At 38.2% G+C, this 24,688-nt stretch overlaps 1 protein-coding gene across 1 annotated transcript in view; it reads left to right on the forward strand.

The window, feature by feature from the left end:
- The window catches only part of PRKG1 (protein kinase cGMP-dependent 1), a 1,157,583-nt gene that overhangs the window by 940,537 nt on the left and 192,358 nt on the right, over positions 1–24,688 (forward strand).

Here is a 24,688-nt window from a genome sequence, read left to right on the forward strand (position 1 = left end):
ATTTACAGAATTGCCATATGTGAATTTCCAGTTTATCACCACCACGATCTAGCAGTCTACAAAGGTATGGAAATGTTCAGGAAGCCGAGCCATCAGGCAGCAGTGTGTTCTATTGTCCCAGAAAGACAGTAATTCACTCTCAATCAAGGTGAATTCCATGAGATTCCATGGCATTCCATCTGGTTGAAATAAGGGAACAGTCATTGGGATTGGCAATAGCTTGACAGCCAGACCCATCCAGTATCTGAGGAATCTGAATTAGCAAGAGCATTTTTTGAAGCATCTGAAAACCTTGTCATCAGAATATTAACATTAGCCTGTAGCTATGTATATAAAGACAGCCTGGGGGCCATTTGGTCAGCCCAGTTCCTCTCTTCATGCAGAGGAAGAAATAGGTTTAAGGGAAAGGATAAAAAAAAATCCTTTTTTTTCTTTCACTTCTTTTTTGGTCTCTTCTTCCTCTTCTTCAGCTTTTCCCTACTCTTCTCAAAAATTCAAGAAATTCCGAAGAAGAAATTAGAGATGGCTGGACTTCAAATGTGGTGAAGGCCATTAAGTGGGAAGTGCACATTCCTACTGCTAATGAATACTTTCACCAGAAAGTATGGGGTCATATTCTGTTTATAACTTGAGGAAATTTGTAATGTAGGGAAGATAAGTTCCCAATCTATTCTACTACAGCAATGGATTTGTTGTTTTCCCCTTCGTTTATGCAGATTTCCACTCTTCCATGCCTTCTCATCACATGTCTCTGTTGGTCATGCCCTGCCATGAATTTGCCACAAGGAGTCAATCCAACATGGTGGTGACTTTCATTTTCCTACTAAACTGAAATCCATTGGATTCAGAAGACCCCCATATAATGAAGGGCTTGGGTCAAAGAAAATATGACTAAATCAGTTGTTAATTGTTTTTCTCTCCCCTTTATTCACAAGAATGAGGCGACTCTACCTCAGAGACTTTCTAGCTGTGTGACCCTGGATAAGTCACTTCACTCCTCTCAGTCTTATTGGTACCTACCTCAAGGCATTGTTGTATTGAATGGGAGATATATGTGAAGCGCTTTGCGAACCTTAAGGTACTATGGAAATGTAAGCTATTCTTACAAGAAGTAAGCTTTCTCTCTCTCTCTCTCTCTCTCTCTCTCTCTCTCTCTCTCTCTCTCTCTCTCTCTCTCTCTCCCCTCTATTATTAAACACCCCTAGATTCCTTTGCTCATTTGTTTACTTTTTAAAAAGAAGTAGCTTTAATGAGTCCCATGAGATTGGGAAGAGAATAAAAAGTTTTCACTGCAGACTAGATTGTTCCTAGGCTTCAGTATGTCCAGTGGAATGAAAAAGACACCAAGATGGCTGTAATAGAAAAAGTGTGATAGAGTAGTTGACCTACAGCTCAAATCCTAGTTCTGACCCTTAGTTTTGTGACCTTGAGCGTGTTACTTAACCATGTAATGCTCTAGGCAACTCTCTAAGACTGTACATTGAGAGGAGGTGACAAGCAGCATTGGTAGAGAGAGTTTCCTCCCCTGGGAATTCCCAATCCAGTGACATCACCCACGTCCAGATATAAGGAGGAATAACAAATTGAAGTTGAACTCTGGGGGACGAAGAGCTTTTTAATACAACCATAAAAATGTCTCATTTCAGTGCTATAGTGGGTGCTCTATTAAAGGGGGATTTTTCCTTCAGTGATCCAGATCAAAATCCATCCATGTCTGTCCACCTGGAAGACACGTCCATGTCCTGCCATACATTTGACACAGGGAGTCCACCCATCATGCTAGGGACTTGTATCATTTATCTGGACTTTGTAAAATACCAGTGGAAACCATGTTCTCCCCTTACACCCACCACATGATCAGTCCAGTTTCTGTTTTATTTATATATTTCATTGATGCCTACATAATAGAAAACACTTATCATTCATTAAATGATGGTTTCTTAAACCTACTATTTATAGCAATAATATTCACTTTCATTTTTCCCTATGAAGAAACTGGTGGCTAGTGTACTTGAAAAATGCTAAGAGATGTCGGTTATCTTCTCGTTGTCTACCTGCTCTATCTCCTGCATGCAGCCATCATCCCCATCTCTCCCCCTCCACCCCCACCCAAGGCCTTGAACTTGGATACCATTTAAGAGCCTCTTGTTCTGATGGGTGAACTCATACTTCAGTTTGCCTATAGACTACTTCCTGTACCCCACAAGGTGTCCCACATCTGTTCCATGTATTGCCCTTTAAAACATAAGCATCTTGAGGGCAGGAACTATTTTTCTTTTTTGCTCATATTTTCCCCCTATTATTATCATCCACCAACACATAATAAAAATCTAATAAATGTTCTATCTTGCTACCACTTTCAAAAATTTGTCAAAAATTAATCATGCTTAATTGTTAATAGTATTTTATAAAGAGTTTTAAGGTTTGCAAAGGACTTTAACTTTATTATCTCATTTCATCTTCACAAAGACTTTCGGAGAAAGGTTCTAGCATTGCCCCCATTTAATAGATGAGCAAACTGAGGCAGAAGTAGCTGATGTCGTCTCAGGGTCTGAGAAAGCATTTGGATGAATTCCTGATTCTCAGTCCATCATTCTATCAATATTTCACACACTATATCTGTCTTTAATAAACTCTATTTAATATGTTACCATTTAATATGCTCTACGGTTAATGTTTTGGATCCAAGAGCCAGAACATTTGGCATCAAACCAATGACACATTAATGAGATAGCATGGGAGAGACAGCTAGGTGACCCAGTGGATAGAGTGCTGGGCCTAGAATCAGGAAGACTCGTCTTTCTGAGTTCAAAAGTGACCTCAAACCCTTCTTAGCTGTATGACCTCAGACAAGTCACTGAATCTTGTTTGCCTCAGTTTCCTTATCTGTCAAATGAGCTGAAGAAAAAAAAAGGCAAAACACTCTGGTATCTTTGCCAAAAAAAACCCAAATGGCATTATCAAGAGTTGAAAACAGCTGAACCACAGCAATATGTTGGAGGAGAAAGAGCTCTCTGGTTCCCAGAGTCAAGGGGTGACCTGGGTTCCAATCTATTTAAGAAGCATTTCTTTAAGCATCTACTCTGGACTATCTCATGGAGCTATCTTGCTTTCTGTTCTTGTTGGGGGTGGGGAAGAGGACCACATGTACTGTACTGTCAGAGTCAGAATTTAGAAGTGGAAAGTCTTATACCCTGTATCGAGGGGGTTTCATTTAGGAATAAACAGCTTTTTCTCAACTTCTCTCACCCACCCTGTTCACATTTCAGCCAAAGTCTGTCCATAGCAATGATCCTCCTGACAAAAACCAGGGATGGTCAGTCATCCATTCGGCCTTCACTACCGGGCAGACCAATGGTTGACATAGGACAACATAGCTTCAATAAAGGAAAACTTCATTTCCTTCACCTGCCAAAGTTCCTTAAGGAGAACAACAAATAGAGATAAAAAGGAACTACTGGAAATACTGTATTTATTTACTCTTTCCAAAAGTATTCAATGGGGCTGGTTAAAACAAACCAACAAAAGCCTTTGAGTTCTCTATGTGTATTGTAGTTTTGAGTGTTCATTTTCTCTTTCACTGTGTTATCAACTATGGAAGGAGGTGTCCTTACCTCAACAGTTTCATATAAGGTCTCCCATTTTAGAGTCAGTTTTATCTAGAAAAAGATCATGCCAAAAAAAAAAAGAAAAAAGATCATGCTTCCAAGAATGATCAGAAAGTTTCTACCTCCATTCAGTCCACATAACATTTTATGATAATCTAATAGAGACCATCAGAAGTCAACACCCAGAAGATGGTAGATGGTGATTATCAAATTACCAGAATTGAGAGGAAGCTGAAAAGTACTCTTTCTAGATCAATCTTATTTTCTTAAAAATAAAAATATTGACATCTGGAAATGGGGCCTATGCAGGTTCAAGATCACACAGGTGGTAAAGATGAGAGCTAGATGTAAACCCATTCTAAGATCCCATCCTCATGCTGCTACTCCTCATGAGCTGGCATAAGGAGAAAGGCAGTATGACACCAGATACCAGAGAATTTAGGTTCAAATTTAGGTTCAAATCATAGCTGGACTACTTGCCCATCCAACCTTCATCAAGTCATTTAATGTTTCTAAGCTTCAGTTTCCTCATCTGTGATGGTCTTCAGGTTTCAGTTTATTCATTGATTCTATAATACCTACCCAGGAGACCCAAGCAATGAGGCAGAGCCTCAAAGATTCAGCAAAGCTCCCAACTGAAAACCTTGAAATCTCCCAATGCCAAACTATTATTAGGGGTAGACAAGTATCCAGTGGAGTCCCCAAAGCCCCACATTCCCATATGAAGTAGCATTTCTTCCAGTTGATGCTGAATAATAGAACCCTGAAGTTACCTCATACTCCTCCCCCCCAACCTGAAACTTTTCTGGACCCTAAGAAGAATCCCTTTGGACTTCAGCAATATTTCCAACTAGCATCAATATTGTCAAAAACATTTCCATCTTTTCTAGACTGGCTCTGAGATGCTCTCTAGACTACCACTTCTATTTGTAGCCCTCAGGTTCTACTGTATTTAGATCTGGGATTCTTGGCATGGTCTCCAGAACCAGTTCCCCTGGACTCCCACAGCCCCATCCTCTGAACCTTTTAGCTATTCTCTGCCAGTCCCCCTTCAAGACTGCTCCCCATTAAGGCCAGAGGGATGCCAATTAGAGGGAAAGCAACCAATTGCCTCAATTCCCAAGGTCCAGATGATGCAGTACATACCCCTGCTTCTCCATTTCTACCTCTCCGTCTTCTCTAATGCCTCTCAATCTCATTTTACTAAGCTACCCACTTATATTATTTGACCCACTTAAAATGCAATCTGAATTATAAAATGGCATAATGTTTTTGAGATGTAAACACAGTAGAATAGTACTTTTTCCTCTCTATTTGCAGTTTCTTTCCCTTCCTAGGGGAAGAAGAAAAAGAAAGTGTAAACATATGGCAAGTCAATCCTCCAGCATGCAAATGGTGTGATTTGTTTGAAAAGTAAAATATAATTTTACTTTTGTTTACTGTTGGTTACAAGGCAGCTGTGGTGGGGGTGGGAGGTGGGGAGAGTGTAGATGACTCAGGCTAAATCTATCACTACTGCTAGGGGAAAAAAGCAACAATCCCAAAACACAAAGCAGCCTTTCCACCAGGGCCATGGTGGGTCAACAAATCACAGTCTAATGGAACAGGAGAATCATGATCATATTGCCCTTGGAAATCCCATCTTCCTCTCTGGAGCTGAACTAGTCCAGCATCACCCAGAGTCCTTCAGACTCTGCCTTTAGACCCCCCAAGGAGGGAAATCAATACCTCCTGAAGCAGCCCATTCCTCTCAGAGATGCTTCTCACGGGAAGTTAGTTTTCCCTCACCTCAAACTTCAATTTATGTTCTTTTCAGTTTCCACTCCATGTGGCTTGACCTGCCCTCTGGGGCCATGAATTCTTCCTCCTGGGAACAGTCTTCTAAATGTTTGAGAATGGCCAGTGAGTCCTCTCAAAGTCTCTAAGTTTCTCCTCCCAATAATATCATCATCAAAGATTGGCATAATTTTATTTTTTCCTATATGCATCTATGGTTGTAGAGCATGGCTGGCATTTTTTTTTTATCCTGGATGAACGTCTTCGCCCATATCAGCTATGCTGGACATGAAGAATTGTTGGGGTAGGTGAGGCTGTGAAACAATTGAAATAAACATATGATTAATTTTAATTTTAATTTGCCATCATAAGCTGTCTGAAATGAGTATCATCCCCATCCATATGCTTAACTTGCTTATCTCTCCAATCCAAATGAATTTTTTGAATATTCTTAAGGAAAAAACTGTTGGGAACTATCATATTGTGGTGAATTAACTCTGAGGAAGAGGATGAAGCAACCTGGGAGAATCCAAAATATTCTCGGACCTTCTGGTTTGAACTTGGAGTTGGGGGCTTCTTGTCTCAAGGCTAGGATTTAGGGGTTGCCTGAAAATGTAAATGCATTCTCCCTAAACAAAGGATTGCAAATAAAGCCACAAAGAGGAAAAGTCATATTTTATTTACAGTAGGAAACTCCACTGAAAGCAATCAACTAGAAGAAATGTGGACAAAAAGTTTCAGCACCCTTTAATGAGAAAAGTTATCACTTCAAATTGTGACTTCGAATAACAAAAGTTATCGCTTCCGATACAAATTGTATTTACAAATGTAATCTAGTGTTGTTCACTTAGGACTAGGCACTGTACACACAAGTTTATTTTGCCCTGAGTTCCTTCCTTCCCACTACCTTGTGAGACAGACAATACTTACCATTGCCCATTTTATAGATGAGAAAGACGAGTCTCAGAGAAATGAAGCGAATTTTCAAGGTCACACCTTTAGTGAGGAGAAGACTAAAGATTCCATCTTGGCTCACATGGCTCTAGATTCACTGTCATCCCCACTCTTCTAACTTCCTTATGTTTCAGGGTATTAAATGGTTTACCTGAAACTGAAACGAACATGAATCATAAGAGATACGTTTTCTTCCTTAATTTCTCCATTTCCACCTTTTCAAAAGTTGACTTATAAAAGATTCTGTAGGAAAGTGGTCCTTACCGCTTTGTTAACTTTTCAGAGGTCTATTTTTTTTCCTTCCCCATGCTGGACAAAATGATTTAGAGGCTGAGTCAGAACCATCTGTCTGAAGCTGCCTGAGGAGAACAGTTGTTCTGCCATCAATATTTTATGCTAAGACAGAAATTTTCAAAACGATCGACATGAAAAAGAAAAGCAGATCTTGAAGTAAAGCTGGAAAATTGAATGACAGCCCTTGAGAGGTTCTATTTCTAAGCAATTTTCAAAGATCCGAGCTTCTGCCCTTTCTGATGAACAGCCCTGACCGGAGGTTAGACCTCCACATGCGTAGGAAAATTGGAGTTTTTATTAATAACAATAAATTCCATTTCTAGAAAAGTTAAAGTTTTTCAAATTAATGTCACTGAAACATTTATTAAATTCTATGCCAGGCAACATGGTAGACAATAGGAACACAAAGACAAATGGGGGGGGAAAACCCTCCTGCCTCAAGGAACTGACATCCAAATGGCAGGATACAGAATTTAAACTGTTAAATAGGAACAGGATTATCCAAGAAAGGAAAATATCTCACCCTCTCGGACAAGAGTCCTTAGCCATCTTTTGTGTCCTCAACCCATTCAGCTGTCTATCGATAGGTATGGACCTCTCTCCAGAATATTTTAAATTTTATATAACTTATTTACATAATGTAAATAAATAAATTTTAAAGTGTGTAATAAATAAATAAACACAGAATTAGAAAGACTGTAATTATATAGAAATACAGCTATCAACCTTTTTTTTAAGTTCATAGACCCCCCCCCCCAAGATAAACTGATCTAGGAAAGACATCAGAGGTTTCTGAGGGCTGAAGAGAAAATGCACTTTTGCCTCTAGAAAATGGATGTTTCTGAGAAAGATTTTTGTCTGTTTTTTGTTGTTCAAATTCATCTAATTATTTGCCACCAGTCTCTTTTTCATTTGGGGGAATAGAGACCTGGTCTTTCCATGGTATCTCATTGCTAAAATAAAGAAGTTTTTTGAAATCCATCCAAACTGATGTTTGGGGGAAATGACAAGAAAAGACAATCCAGTAAGATCTGAGAAGATGCTCTAGATGAAGTGAAGGGACAATCCTGCTCCAGTATTTCAGACTTTGGTTAAGAGTTTTGATAAGGGGCAACTATGTGGCGCAGTGGATAGAGCACCGGCCCTAGAGTCAGGAGTACCTGAATTCAAGTCCAGTCTCAGACACTTAATAATGACCTATCCGTGTGGCCTTGGGCAAGTCACTTAACCCCATTGCCTTGAAAAAATCTAAAAACCAAAACAAGAAAAAGAGTTTTGATAAATCAGTGGAAAATGAAGAACTCTAGAAAATAGGCACAATGTAAGTTGAGGGGTCCTTGGGTTCAAATAGGAGACTAAGTGAATGCATGGAAGAAATGCCCTTGCTACTGTTGAACCAGTTCAGTCATGTCTAACTCTTTGAGACCCCATTTGGGGTTTTCTTCACGATGATACCAGAGTGGTTGACCATTTCCTTCTGCAGTTCATTTCACAAGTGAGGAAACTGAGGCAAAAGGTGTTATGTGACTTGCCCAGAGTCACCCAGTTAATAAGTGTCTGAGGCCAAATTTGAATGCAGAAAGATCAGTCTTGACCTGGAGCACTATCTACCATATCACCTAGTTGCCATATCTTTCAGTCATGGTATTCTCAATATCCAGTTCATTCATTATACCTAGCTTAAGTTTACATTGATGGCAGTTTAACTCTGAATTTCATAGATATAAAAAAGGAATTATAAAAAACACCTCAGGCCGCAGTCTTCTGGCCATGGCCCAGTCAATAGTCCATGGCTATTCTTTTATCTCTATCTCTATCGCTCGCTCTCCCTATCCCTTCCTATGTCTTTTTAAGAAATTTTTGTTTTATTTCTAAAAAAAAGACATAAGAGTAACTGTTTATATTTGGTGGTTGAAGGGATGAAGGGGCAGGAGTTCCTTTGGAAAACCTCTGTGTCAAGGCAGATTGCACTTGTTTTGTATATTATAGAATGAGAAAGTCATCTGAAGACATCGAGAGTTTAAACTTATGTTTACTACATAGGCGATATGTATTGGAGGTGGGACTTGAACCCAGGTCTGTTCAGAGGCAGAAAATGTAAACGGATCATCTTGACCTCTCTGTGTGGTGAGGATCCAATAGGATTGTGTATATAAAATATGTCGGAATGGTGAAGGGCTATTAATGCACTCAGCAGTTTCTCCAAATCATCTCTACGGGTTCTGGTTGTATTCTCCCATCTCCCTGGGTGGACAGTTGGAGTTAAGTGTGGCGTCTGGCCAATGGTAAGCCCTTTGACATCCCTGGCCAGTGGGCCAGGAAACCCAGGGAGGGGGATGAAAGATTATTCTATGATGCCTCTGGACTGGACTCAATACTTTTTTTACATGGATTCTGCATCCCCTTGCATTTCTCTAAAACTACTAGTTACCATTGTCTATCTCCCCCAAGGAAGGATATAAACTCTTTGAGGGCAAGGACTCTCTTTTTGTTTTTGTTTTTATATCCCCAGGCTCTAGAGCAGTGCCCTGAAGCTTTAAAAAGTTCTCTTTTAGTTAAATAAGCTATTTCTGCCTCAAATATTCAATTTTCATTTCACATAAAACCATTTCTAACATTTGACCAGTGCTGATTTCCAAGCTGTTTTTTTTTCTCTGAGGATTTAGTAGTATTGTAGAAACTACAGCCTTCAGATTATTGCTAGGGTTTTCAAGCACTTACTTGCAAGGTCTAAACAGCCTTCCTGGCCAATTAGCCAGTTAGCCAGTGTTCCTTCAGGGCAAAAATCATTGAAAGACTTTTTATTTATGTTTTTAAATTAAGAATATTTTTAAATTGAATTTCTTTGCTCAATTAAATGACTTGTGCTGTTTCCTTAGATTTTTCTAATGTTTTGTGTCCAATTCCTCAACTTAAATCATAGTTTCCACAAGGTGAAAAGTCATTTATGAATTTATTCATTAAATAAGTATTGATAACCTGTTATTTTATCATTACTGGACTATGTTCTGTCCATTGAGAGCTAAAGAACTACTAATTTGCCCTGATCAGTCTATAAAAAAGACACTTATCTAGGATCAGCATGCTTCTGTCCCTCTCTCTTCCCTTCCTCCTCCTCCTCTCTCCCTCTCTCTCTCTTATATAAACATATACATTTACTTGTATGGTTTTGTGATTACATCTATGTAGATCCCAGGACCAAGAATGAAGATGGCAGCCCATTCCTTCCTTCTCATCTGGTACAGATTTTGGCCATATACTCCCATTAGTGCCTGAAAGGGCAGCCATCTAGATGCTGTCTCTCTTTGTCTTTTGCCATCTTGCCTTTCCATCTGCTATCCCTGACTAGCTATATGGTTGACCTACACTCTTTTCTGATCAGACATTTTATATGTAGACCTATGTGGAATCTCAGTGTGTCATATTAGAGGTTTTTTCCATTGAATTCATCCTGCTTTTTAACAAGGCTATAGGGTTAAGTGACTTGCCCAAGGTCACGCAGCTAGATAACTATTGCGTCTGAGACTGGATTTGAATTCAGGTCCTCCTGACTCCAAGGCCGGTGCTCTATCCACTGTGCCACCTAGCTGCCCCCCTACATTAGAGTTTTAAAAAGCTGTTTTCATGCCCTATCTCTGACAGCCTAAACAAGTCACCTAGTTTCTATGTGACTGGAACAACTTCCTAGGACCTATCTACTAAGTCATACCCAAATGTAATCTTTTTTGAGGAAGGGCTTTTACACCATGGGATTTCTCCATGCTGATGAACTCTTAAATTCTAGGTTTATTTCTACATATCCACACATTCACACTAATCAGTCACCAACTATTTATTGAGCATATGCTAGAGGCCAGTCACTGGGGATTCAAAAAAGAAATTCCCAAGAAGCTTATGCTCTAATGGGGAAGAGTAGTACATATTTTAATATAAAAATTAATATGAAAATTTAAGTATGTAGAGAACAAATACAAATAAACATAAAGTAATTAGAAGATAATCTGGGAGAGACAAAACGAGCAATTTGGGAGATTTGAAATGGCTTCATCTATGTATTCATGTCTATATTGATCAAAGTTTAAAATGGAAACATCTGGGATGTGAAAAGACCATCTCTTTCCTGTTTATTTTTACTATGTCTATGTTTATGTCAAATATCCATTGGAGGGGTGGCTAGGTGGCACAGTGGATAGAACACCGGCCCTGGAGTCAGGAGTACCTGAGTTCAAATCCGGCCTCAGATGCTTAATAATTACCTAGCTGTGTGGCCTTGGACAAGTCACTTAACCCCATTGTCTTGTAAAAACCTAAAAAAATATATCCATTGGAGACAGTATCGAATCCAGAGGCTGTAAAATTCAAAAAGTTAGGTTTGAATTTCATCTCTGACACTTATCTGTTTGACCTTGGGCAAGTAAGTTGTCATCTTGTAAATCTCAGTTTCCTCATTTATAAAATAAAGGATTTGGACTAACTGGCCTCTAAGTCTTTTCCAATTTGAGATCAGTGAAGGTTCTATCTTTTTATGATCCTCGAATCCATCCTAGAGACGGAAATCAATGAAGACATTTTATTTTGATGTCATACCATTTTCCCCCTTCCACTCAGAGTTCCACACTATGGAACCCCTTTCCTTTGAATTAATCCTTTTGGGAAATAATGATTCTTATGGAAGAAAGGTGATTTCTATGAAATACTTCTTTTCAAATTCTAGCTAATATTTGCTCAATATTTTATGGCTCATTTGAAGGCATTGTGTTCTTTATAGATTGTTCTAATCACTTAATAATTATTAATTGTCCTTGTTGGCAAGGCAACATGGTGTGGTGGAAAGTCAAGCTTCAGATCATGATTCTTAGTCACAGTTAGCACCCATGTGAATCTTGGCAAATCATTTAATCTTTGGACTTGAGTATTCTCATCTATACAATGATGGAACTGGCCCAGATGACCTTTAAGGACTCTTCCAGTTCTAAATCTAACCTCTGTTGGTTTAATCAAAAAAATTCCAAATTATATGGTAGATTTTATGACAAAAACAGAACAAATGCAAATTTTTTTTAACCTGATTGCCTTATTGGAGAGAAGTTAATCAGCCCAGCATCTGTTTCCATTAGCCATCCTCTCATCTGAGACTTTCTTCATGGTATTTAATTAGACCAAACTCAGTTTATTAACATGTTCTGCAAACTAATTGATTCTCCAATAATAGGGCTTTGTTCCCTCCTAGTCAAATTCTTTGATGTCTTAACAAGGTTAAGTGTCAACGTGTTCTGAAGGTAATTAATTACCCAATAAAGAATGAGTTTCATACATCTGGCTTATGAATCCTGATCTCTAATGATTTATAGTTAAGAAAGTTATAAACTTCCACTGCCTAATCACATTTTCCATCCACAAAGCATCTATTTAAATGTGATATATATCAAACTCTTTGCTAGCTACACATGATAAAATATGTGTGTGTGAATGTGTGTGTATGTGTGTGTGTGTGAAGGTGTGAGACCTGAAGGAGCTTATATTCTAATGGAGGACAAGTCAGATCCTTAAAAACTGGAAAGATAATGGAAGGCTTCTGGGGAAAATAGCACTTTGGTTTAGTCTTTAATGTTAAAGAGGAAGTGAGGTGTGGAGGGAGTGAATTTCAGTCACAGTTTGTAGGACTATGGAGAACGGGAAGATGAGATGGTGACTTACGAGATCTGTTTGGCCTCAATATGAAGAATGAAGGAGAGTGATGTGAAATAAGGCTGGAAAGGGGAATTAAGGTGGAAATACTGAGGGCTTGGGTGCTTTTCTTCTCCTCCTGACTCTAACTCTGCCTCCCCCAAAGTCAACACCATGCCTCAACTGGAGTTTCCCTCAGCAACCCAGGTGCTGTTTACCTTTGAACATCAGCCACCTTAGCAGTCCCCTTTTCCCATTGAAGAGCCCCTCCCAGGACTGCCATTTTAGAAGAGGGCCCAGGCCCATCCTTCATTAATCTAAAGACTCTCATTGGACCATAATTCCCATTATGGATATTCACTGCCCATTCCCCCTTTTGTGTGGGCTTCCCAGATTAAACTTTAAATGCCCTGAGGACACAGACTGTCTTTTTAAAAATATTTTTAGTACACATTGATGTTTGTCCTTCATTCTGGAAGCATGACATCAGGGAGGTGATGCCATGACAAGCACATGAATTGTATTTAAGTGAGGGAGAACTGTCCTTAGTCACCAGCCTCACTTTCTCCTCCAGAGCTATTAGAGTCCAGTGACCAGATAGGAATCCAGAGGACTATAGATAGCTCTAGATGTGAGGCAGTCAAGGTTAAGTGACTTGTCCTAGGTCACACAGTTAGTGTCAAGTGTCTGAGACCAGATTTTGAACTCAGGTCTTCCTGACTCCAGGGCTGGTGCTCTAACCACTGTATGACATTGCTACTCCAATCTTCTTTGATTACAAAAGACAACAATCAATAAGGTTTTCAAATAGTCCCATTATTTTCTATCAAACTCTTTCTAAGAGGTTGAAGGCATGGACCAACTTCTTCCATTTTGGAAATGCATAATTGTTTTTTCAGCAACCTATTCCACTCTATGGAATAATGGAAACCACTAGACTGAAAGTCTAGTCTGAGCTGTCCTGACCATACCCCAGTAAAAGTACCCAGATCATCCCATATTTAGAGCTGTAGCTGATTGCATGTATCATTTAACCCATCCTCCCTCTTTTTTGACAGATCAAGAAGCTAAGACAAGTGTCCAGTTCAATGTCACACAAATAGGAAGTGGCAGAATTGAGGAATGACTTTTCCAATTCCTTTCTTCCCAATATAGAATAATGTCAATGTCACTCGACAGATGAAATATAGATTTAGAGAGCAGAATCCCCCCAGAGTTCAATGGAGAGGCCATGATGGGAGAAAGGAGACCAATAACATGTTTCTAACAAACAATTGCCCAAGAAGAGTGAGTCTTATAAGAGAGATTAATGAGTAGAAAAGGAGGTTGTTGCCTATGTGTATGTGTGACAAACAAGGGACAACTGATGGACAGCCCATGTCCTCCATCAGCCTCTTGGAAAAGCAATGAGATATCCCAGTACATGAGGTGATTCCTGACTTGTGGATTTAGGAAAAGACATGAACAATAGTCTAGTCAGACTGAGAGGGATGAGTTGCCATGTTGGAAGGCTATTCATGTCCTTTAAAGTATTAGAATATAGAAAGAAGGTCCATACAACAATTTTGGGAAGAGCTAAAGGAGGCTTTGTGGGCCATAATATTCAAATTCTGCCCTCTATACTAGAATCATCCTGCAAATTATTAGTTACCACATTTTGTGCTATGCATTAGGGATCTAAAAACAGTTTTAATTAGCTAGTTTCTCCTTTCTGTGAGCTTTCTTCAGGGATAGGAATCCCCAAAGGTTATTATTTCTATTTCATATAAAAAGTGATTCTAAATCCCCCTACCCCTCACCCCATGGATAGAATAAAAGAAAAAAATATTACCATTTCTTTTATTGTTGTTGTCGTTCACTCCTGACCAATTCTTTGTGACCCCATTTAGAATTTTCTTTTTTAATTGATATTTCAATTTACTTTTCCAGTAACATGTCATGAAAGTTTTTCAACATTCATCCATTTCCATATTTATGTTACACAATTTTTTCCACTGTCCATTCTCCCCCTCCTCTTAGCAGTAAACAGTCTTGTGAACATTATGCATGTGTATTTGTATTTAACATATTTAAATATCAGTCATTTTGTCATTAAGACTAAGGAAAATAAAGACAAACCAGGTGATTGGAAGGAAAAACATAAGAGAATTTTTTTTAAAGTAAAGATAGTGTTCATTAAGATTCTTTGGTTATGGGGTGGCTAGGTGGTGTAGTAGATAAAGCACCGGCCTTGGAGTCAGGAGTACCTGGGTTCAAATCTTGTCTCAGACACTTAATAATTACCTAGCTGTGTGGCCTTGGGCAAGCCACTTAACCCCGTTTGCCTTGAAAAAAAAGATTCTTTGGTTTGGGGGATTTTGTTTTTATTTCTTCTGGGTGTGGATAACATTGTTCATAATATGTCTCCCAGGCTTGTCCTGGCTCTCTGAACTGCGGGGAGCTGCATCTATCAAAGATGATAACTTCACAATGCTGTTGTTAATGTGTGCAGTGCTCCCTTCACTCAGCATCAGTTCCAGTAATTTTTTCCCATGCTTCTCTAGAGTCTGAGCATGCACGATTTCTTAGAGAAAAATTGTACCTTATGACATTCATATGCCATAACTTGTTCAGCCATTCCCCAATTGATGGGCTTCCCCCTCAATTTCCAATTCAAACACTATCATTTCCAAAGTATTTTAAGGATTAAAAAACACTTCAAATTATGATTTGAGATGATTTGCACAATCACCCTCTAAGTGCTACAGTCTCATTCACATTTTACAGATGAGACTGAAGCTCAGAGCTAGAATGTCATTTATTCAAAGAACACAGCTATTAACATCGTAGAAAAGATTCAAACTCAAGTCTTGCCTTATTTCTCCATAGTGCCAAGCTGCCTCTCAAGTAATTAATTTACCTGAAGGAAAATTACATTAAAACATTAGGGCATTTCTCAGGGATAATTGGCCCATATGGCTTGGAGAGAAATTGCTGATAAATTATGGCTTATCTCTCTTTCATTTGGATTTTATTTGATATCTTAATTGATAACCACTTTAGTCCTAACTAGGAATTTACCCCCAAACAAGTTGGAAATTTGGGTTGGTTTGTTTTTTAACTGAGAAATGCAGTCAGGAGGAGTTGGCATTTTTAATATCTTCCTCAATTCTTTTTCATTTCATATGTTTTTGCTCTACTGCCCAGAACGTGCATATTAGCAATTGTCTAAACAATTCCTTCTGAGATCTCTTGTCAGTGCGATTGATGGATATATGCAAACACATCCATTTGGGGATAGTCATATAAATTTCATTCATATTTATAAGTGCTTTTCCTTATCTTAATTTTCAGATTACCTGTCAGGGTATTTATGCCAATGCAGTCCTTATGATAAACAGCTTTGAAAAATAATCTAAATACACATACATATTTGTCCTTGCTTTCTTGCCTTAATTTGACAACATTATAAAATTCAAATACTACTAATATGCTTGTAATAATTTTCACACTCAGCAGACAGGTGTTCAATTTACATTGAATTTCATTACCTTGGAAGACCTGGAAGTGATCCAGGCCACATGGATTGGAGCTTCACTTTAGAGTATCCATGCTTTAGTATGGATCCAGAGTTAGTCTGTTTCTGATGCACAAACACCTGTTTATGATATAAGATCTTCTTAAAGGTGGGACATCATCTTCAGTCTGTTAGAACCCAAGGTTCCAAGAAGTTGTAGCATTTGCAGTGGCTACAGACCAGTAAAACTTATCTCATCAGACAGGCTAAACCAGGGTAACTGCCTCAAACCTGTTGGTGAGTTAGGAAGATGAGCACCCCAAGCATTGGGTGAAGATCTCCCCAAGCTTCTCTCAGCGAAATGGGTGGATAAAAACATTTTATCTTAATGGTCTGGCAGCCAAGATGCCAAAGGTATCCACGACATCCCGGATCATTGTGAGTCATCTCGACTGCTGGACCTGGATGACTTTGAAAGAGTAAGGCTGACGACTGTGCAACTCTGCCTCCTTGAATCCTTTTCACTCCCAAGTCAAGACATCACCCTGTGATGTCATTAGTCTTCTTTGAAAATGAAGGATGAACAACAACATCCCCAGTAGACGACAGCCTCTGACTAGAGCAGTATGGTGCTAAATTTGAATAACTGAATATAAATCTTTGCTGTCCTGCATACTACTGATATGACTTTACCCCTCTGGGCAAGGAGGTACAGAATGTCAGACCTTGAGTCAGGAAGATCTGAGTTCAAATCCAGCCTCAGATAATGACTAGCTGTGTGACCCTGGACAACTCATTTAACCTACCTGACTTAGCTTCCTCAACTATAAAGTAAGAATAATAGTGACTCCTACCTCCCAGAAGTGTTGTAAGAATCAAATGAAGTCATATTCACAAAGCCCTTAGAACAATGCCTAACATTGTGTTTTCCAGTCATTTAGTTGTGTCCAAGTCTTTGTGACCCCAGGACTGTAGCACGCCAACAATATCCATGGAGTTTTCTTCATAAAGATCCTGGCATGGTTTGCCATATCCTTCTCCAATTCATTTTAAAGTTGATGAAGTTGAAGTAAATAGAGGTTAGGTGACTTGCTAAAGCTCATTGCAGCTAATAAGTGTCAGGTCAAATGTGAACTCAGGTCTTCCTAACTCTAGGTCCACCACTCTATCTTCCAAGATACCTAACTGTTTCTGACCAGAATATAGGTGTTGAATAAATATTTTATTCCCTCCCTTTCTCCTTTCTCTTTCTGACTCCAGATCTTAGATCCTTTGGAGTTCCTTCACTATTTCTCCCTTTCTCCTATACACAAATATTATAGAATCTAGATAAATATTTCATGTAACACAGAAGCAAGATGAATTTTACATCTTCCTAAAAATAGTCTTTATACCTCATAGCCAAGGGGGGGCTACATGGGTTTTGATCCACAGCATCAAAATCTAGAAGAGGTTGACAACAAATATAACCATGAGTTCCTTGAGAATAAGATCTTTCTTTCTAATTCCTTAAATACTTTGACACCAAAAAGATGGAATTCTAATTAGGGCCAACCATGTGAGCTCTGGATGGAATACCAACAAGTAATAGTGTGACTTCCTTAGTTAGTATAAATGGAAGAGGATATATTATCTCATCTCTTCTACTGATTTCCCATATGGTAATTCTCATTGTATTATACTATCCAGTAATATGCCATGTGAATAATCTCTCCACACTCTAATCAGAGGCAAAGATTCATCTGCCAATATCATGTCCATTTTCCAGCTTTTGATGAATAAAAAATGGATGGATTCTAAAAGAAAAGAGTTTTTATTTTAGGATTCTTACCCACTGTCCTAATTTACTGTCAAATTCCACATAAGGTTCATCAACCCATCACAGTAATCAATTTCTCTTATAAAAGAGAACAGAAATCATCTTTAGAGGGGATAATGAGGGGGGAAGCATCAAGTCTAATTCATCAGTTTTTAATGCAGAAAAAATGAACTGAAATAGAAGTCAAGAAATGAATCTTGCAACAATTCCTTCAGAAAACATGATGTAATTATTCATCATATTAGTGTCATGAGAGGCTATATATAATGTGGCTAGAGTGCTGGTCTTGGGTTCAAGTTCAGACTTTCATCACATTGGCCAAGTAACCCTTAACAAGAAGGCATGGCATTGATTTCTTCCACTGTGGAAGAATTTCCTCATCTGGAAGTTTCCTTGAACTAATGATATCCACTGTCCAGGTCCTATCTCTATCATGAGTTACACAATGGATTTGGAGATATACAGTGTGAACCCCTTGTCTGGGGTCATGTTTCAAACTACTCACCTCATGCTCCCACCAAAAATTGCCTTGTTATGGTTCCGGTCGGATCTACAACTACAAGCAAAGAAAATGTTTGATTTCTATCACCTCATCCATTTGTATATACCCAGCAGACTTACTGTTCATTGAAAAAGATTAGTGAGCTTAAACATCATTCTTCATTTTTAATAGCAGATGGATGGTTAAAAATGTATAATTAGATGGGTGAGTGATTTTACACAGAGATTCTTAACCTGGACTCTATGACTGACTTATTTATTTTTTTAGGGTTTTTTTTGCAGGGTAATGGGGTTAAGTGGCTTGCCTAAGGCCACACAGCTAGGTAATTATTAAGTGTCTGAGGTCAGATTTGATCTCAGGTACTTCTGACTCCAGGTCGATGCTCTATCCACTGTGCCACCTAGCTGCCCTCTATGATTTATTTTTAATATTTTGTTTTGTTTAGTTATTTCAGTCATGTCTGACTGTGAACTCATTTGGGTTTTGGTGGGGCAAAGATACTGGAGTGTTTTTCCTTTTCCTTCTCCAACTCATTTTACAGTTGAGGATACTGAGGCAAAGAGGTTACACGATCACCTAGGTCTTAAGTACAGATAGTACATATATATATGGGCAAATTAGAATTTACATCTTTCTGACTCCAAACCCAAGCTCTAACCAGTGCATCACTTAACTGGCCTAATATTTTCCTAAATGTATTCAACATAATTGACTTTATTTATGATTCTCTATATTTTTCTTTCATGCCTTTAAATACATTCCTTTTTTTTGCAAGGCAAGTGGGGTTAAGTGGCTTGCCTAAGGCCACACAGCTAGGTAATTATTAAGTGTCTGAGGCCAAATTTGAACCCAGGTACTCCTGGCTCCAGGGCTGGTGCTTTAAATACATTCTTCCAAAAATGAGTTCTCAGGCCAAACTGTTGGAGATTCAAAGACAAAAAGGGAATTTTCTACCTTCAGAGAACTTATAATCTATAGTCAATCAATCAATAAACACTTATTAGACACCTGTGATGTACTAAGCATTAGGGCTACAAAAAGAAGCAAAAGAAGTTTGCAGTCTAATGGAGGGAGATCATTTGGAAACACATGTATTCAAAGCAAATTTCATGCAGGATAATTAGAAAATAATTAGAAGAGGGAAAGCCCTGGAATTAAGAATTACCAGTGAGTGAAATGTAAATTCTAGGATTACACAGTAATACTAAATGAATGTGTTACAGGGATTTTTTTTAAATGTAACTCAAATTGATTTATTAATTCTAAAAAGTAATTTCTATCATGAGTTTTTCAAAAGAACCCAATCTATTACTTTAATCAAATTAATTGTAGCTTCAGAGTGAATTTGAAATTAATTATATATTGTCTTTCTTTGCTGGCCTGCCCTGAAGAAAAGAGGTAGTTAAATGATGGTTGCTATTTTTATCTTTAATTTCCATGCTGTTCTCTCCTGTACTAGTTGCCTATTTTGATCTGTCTCCCACAATGAATTGTTGATGCTTTGTATTTACTCAGAGGTGGGTTCACTGATGGGTATAATTCTGGAAATCTAATAAATGACAGATTAATAAACACAATTCAAACTACTATGATGGAAGAATGGCCTTCCAAAGACCTTTTTTCAGTTTCTGGTTAGTCAAAATAGAAGAATATGAGGGAGAAAATTTTTGAGAGTATGAAGTTATTAAATGACATAAATTGATTAAATCAACATTTTAGACCCTGACAGTACTTTGGAGATTATTAGGTTCAAATCAGTCATTTCAAATAAAGAAATCAAAACTTAAAAGATATGGTGAATAACAATTTCATAGAGCTACTTAATGATGGACCAGAACCTTTGTCCTTTGACTCTTAATTCCATAATTTTCAGTTTCAAATCATTATTCTTTTGTTTGTGAGTAATATTCTTGCATTTTATAAAGGAACCAGAACATGCACATTTTAATGACTCTAAACCTAAATGCGCCATTGATTTGTAAAGTTTTGGTTGATGAATTGGTTCATTCATATGTCCACTGGAAAAAACATCCCTTTTTTGTTTATAATATTTTTTCAATTATCAAGCTTCCCCCGCTTCCTGTGCATTTGCCTCCTCCCCTTTCTAGAGATTGTCTTTAAAATATGACAGTATTCACTTTGAATTCTTTTTTGCATGATATTCTTTCCATTTGCATTTTTGTCAGTATTGTTTTCCTGGCTCTGCTGACTTCTTTCTCCATCGGTTGAGATAAATCCTTCTGTGCTTCTCTATGTTCATCAAACTCATCATTTCTTACATACATTTCTTTAGCCATGTAGATAGTTTTTGTATGTGCTTCTCTGGAGTTTCCTTCATTAGAGTGATGTCTTTCCATAGATTTGTGAACATGGCACACATGCCTGTGGAGTACATCTGTGGAGTCTACCAGTGATCTCTTGCTCTCATCACATGACTGATCATCTCATCTTGTCATACCTGTCTCTTCTTTATATTCCCAATATTTTATGTTCTATTTTATATTCTCTTTTTTATATTGTGTCTCATTCATAATTCTTGGTTGGCAATTCACTGCAGCTGACTCATACCCATCACAAACCTCTTCGTGGCCCTTTGGCCAACCAGTAGCTTCAGTTCTTCAGAGATGTTAGTGTTTGATGAGCCATGGTCACATGAAATCACTGTAGGAATATCAATTTTTAGTATACACATTTTGTGAAAAACAAACCGAAAAGCTTTCTAGCCACACGTTCGTCCTCTGAAAAGTGAATGGCTTAGACTTCGTGGCATCAAAGGTCCTCTCTTACAGCAACATTATCTGACTCCACACTTACTCCACTAGTAAGTAGCTAAGCCTAAAACACTTGATCCTGAAGCTAATTCAAAGTCTCCCATTTCTATTTCCCAATAGAATAGTATAAGTGACCTGGGCAAAGGGCAAAATAATCTTTTCTAATAATATGTTAGAGGCTGGAAGAAGTAAGAAAAGTCTCTTTGAGTTTTTTAGATACTTTGCTATTGTTTCAAGTTAGATTCAAATATAAGATCTTTGATCCCTTAAAAACAATATGTTACACCTTTACATAGCTAGAAGTAACCTTTGAGGCCATTTAATCTTGTTCCTTCATTTTGTACAGGAGGAAGCTGAAGTCCAGTGAGGTTAATGGATTTGTTGAGATAATGGGGCTGGGCACCATGTTCTCTCACCTTCATTCCAATTCTCTTGTTACTCCCTTACTCTACATACTTAAGAGAATGTTCACCGATATATTATCTCATTGGATCTGGAGAAAAGAGGCAGTGTGGCAATGGCTGGAAGTTGGACTTGGGAGTCAACAAGACCTGGGTTCAAATCCCAACTCAGTTAACCTCACCAGGACTCCCACCACATAGTTATATAGCATTTTATAGCCTTGAAAGGCATAGTAATGGGACCTATGAATATAGGAAGAAGTAGGCTCCAAAAAATTAAAAAGGTTCAGACAGCAAGTTCACTGCTGAACCTGAGAACAGATCACTGACCTTCTCACTCCTCATAGCATATTCTCTTCCCACTTCCTCATTAAAAAACTGATTATAGGGGTGGCTAGGTGAAGCAGTAGATAGAGCACCGGCCTTGGAGTCAGGAGTACCTGGGTTCAAATCTGACCTCAGACACTTAATAATTACCTAGCCATGTGGCCTTAGGCAAGCCACTTATAACCCCATTGCCTTGGGAAAAAACCTGATAGTATAGTTTTCTCCTTAGAAATAGGCTATGTGGTTATTTTTTCACTCACTTAACACATAGACCATGCTTTCAGAAGCATCCTTTAAAACAATAACTCAAAGATCTGTCATCTCATTAGGAAACAAGAAGTATTTCATTTCTTTTCTACTTAATTTCTTTGACAGTGGACTTGGGGGAGTTCTCAAGCTAAAAAAATCAAAATGCTTCACCTTTTTTCCTGAGAAGTTAGAATAGCTTAACGTAAGATTTATTGCAATCTTTTTTTTTAATTACTTATTTGTTTTTAGCATCAAATAATTCCACCCAACAAATTTAAACCTATAACTAGTAATTTAGTACTTGAAGCTAGCAGCATGAAATGGCAAGTTGCAAGAGAAGTGCCTTCACATCAACCCTATTATTCTAGATGTGAAACTAATGCAACAAGTAATTATGACAAGTAAAGTCGTGTGTGGGCAGGACTTACTTAGTATAGAGGATTACAGATGGGAGTTAGTCACCATGCCGATGATCTGGTACCTTCCTACTTCAACTAATAAACTCCTTATCATCTTAACAACTAAGTGTTTCTAGGCTACTGAAGGAATGTGTTTGTTAATTCTTGATGCCCTTTAAATTCTAGTGCTGTAGTACAAACCTCCCACTCTCCTACCCTTGTTTTAACACCAAACAAATATGGTGGCCATGCTTGCACATCCATTTTGCTCCCAACCAATGTTCAATAAATATTTCTTATTGTCTACCAAATATATCATATATTATATATCATATTCTAGTTGCAATGAAACAGTATATTATGTACTGTTTCATTGGAACTAGAATATAATGACATTTTTCTTGTCCTTTGAAAGCTGATAATTCAATTAAGTTTCAGACATAGTCACCTAAAAGACACTGAATCAAAAATGGGAGAGGATGATAATAGTGGGCTAAGATAGTCAGGACATTTCTTGGAAAAAGGAAAGCTTGAACTGGCCTTTGACCCAATGGATAGAAATTTGGAACTTTTGTATGTTAAATATTCTCAAATGCTTTGGTATTTCTTTACTCTCATTCAGTGTGAGAATTGCTTCCAATGGTGCCAGTCATAATCCATCTATCTAAAATATCCATTCTCTCTGACTCTTCTCCATGTCTGTCTTCCCACCCAAGTCCTCAGCTAATGGTCTAGGCACTCTTCCAAGGCTTCAGACATTCTTTTTAAGGTATCAATTCAGTTTTCAGTTCACCTGGATCTGTTCTTCTGTATTATCAGCAGGCAGCCAGACCACTTCCTTTTTCAATCATGCAATTCCATCTGGAGAATGTAATATGGCACAATCTATTGATGCCTACCATATACCTTTCCATTGGCCTCAAAATAACCTACAGTTTTGATTCTTCAGAAATGATAGCATTCCATGATCACCAGTCACATAAAATCAACAAAAAGTATTAGTAGTAAGATAATGAAATATATTTGTATTCCAAGACCGCGGATCTATAGCTTGTATGAATCCTGGATATGATCTGATCTACCCTCTTCCTTTTCTAAATGAGGAAATTCAAGTCTGGGACATTGACTGGCTTTCCCAAGTTCAAAAAGGCAACAAATCTAAGAGCTGAGCACAATCCACAGCTTCAAGATACATAGAGTTCCCAATCTGTCTTTTTAAAAGAAACCTAGTATAGTGTCTGGGACAGTATGCATTAAATAACTATGTATTGATTGATTGTTGTAACTAGAAAAAATATTTTTATCTGATTTCATGCACTGGCAAACCTCGATAACAGTTTGTCTAGTTCCTTCCACACCCATTCATTGAACATCACATATCCACTGTGTTCAGATCTGCCTAAGATATTCATTATTTGTGTGATCCTAGACAAGTCACTTTGCCCTGTTTGCCTCAGTTTCCTCATCTGTAAAATGAGATGGGGAAGGAAGAAATGGCAAGCCATTCTAGTATCTCTGCCAAGATAATCTCAAAAGGGGTCATGAAGAGTAGGGCACAAGAATGAAAGATAACTGAACAAGAACAACAGTATACTTGCATTGGGAGAGATGTAAAGAATGACTTACATATGGCCCTTGTCCTCACGGAACAATCCGACTCATGTACTATGTTCAAGTGTTAAAAAATGTCTCCACATCTTTGAGGTTGTGAGAAATGAGCCTTTAATATAACATTATGTTCCATGATCCATTCCAACCAGAGAAAAGTTAAAGTCAACACCATGCCAATACTGTTAGCCAAGAAGGCACATCTTCATATGAGGTTTGAAGCACTGAATTGAAGCAATGTCTAAAGTTCAAGAATGGACCCAAAAAAATCCCTTGCCTTAGAAATTTTAGTCAATGGTAAGAACTTTGTGGAGGAGATGTGTATTTGTGTGTGTGTGTGTGTGTGTGTGTGTGTGTGTGTGTGTGTGTGTGAAGCAAGGGGTAGGTTTACATGCTTATTTATTCAGTATGAATCAACAGCATCATTCTGCAGAATAGACAGCTAAGGTGATCCAGGCTGCCAGTTACCCAAGACAGGGAGGTGGGCATCCCACTGCATCTGCCCTGGACAGGTATCATCTGGAATCTCATGTGCAGTTCTGGGGACTACTTTTTGAGTAAGTCATTGTAAGCCAGAGATTTTGCAGGCCTTGGATGTGAAAATCACCCAAGATCATACCATATAAAGACTGTTGAAAGAAAATAGAAGAGGTGGCAGCTAGGTGGCATAGTGGATAGAGCACCAGCCCTTAAGTCAGGAGGACCTGAGTTCAAATCTGGCCTCAGTCACTTAATAATTGCCAAGTTGTGTGGCCTTGGGCAAGCCCCTTAAACCCATTGCCTTGCAAAAAACTAAAAAAATAGAAGAGAAATCATCA

This window comes from Macrotis lagotis, chromosome 4 (genome assembly GCF_037893015.1).
Source record: "Macrotis lagotis isolate mMagLag1 chromosome 4, bilby.v1.9.chrom.fasta, whole genome shotgun sequence".
NCBI classification, from domain to species: domain Eukaryota; kingdom Metazoa; phylum Chordata; class Mammalia; order Peramelemorphia; family Peramelidae; genus Macrotis; species Macrotis lagotis.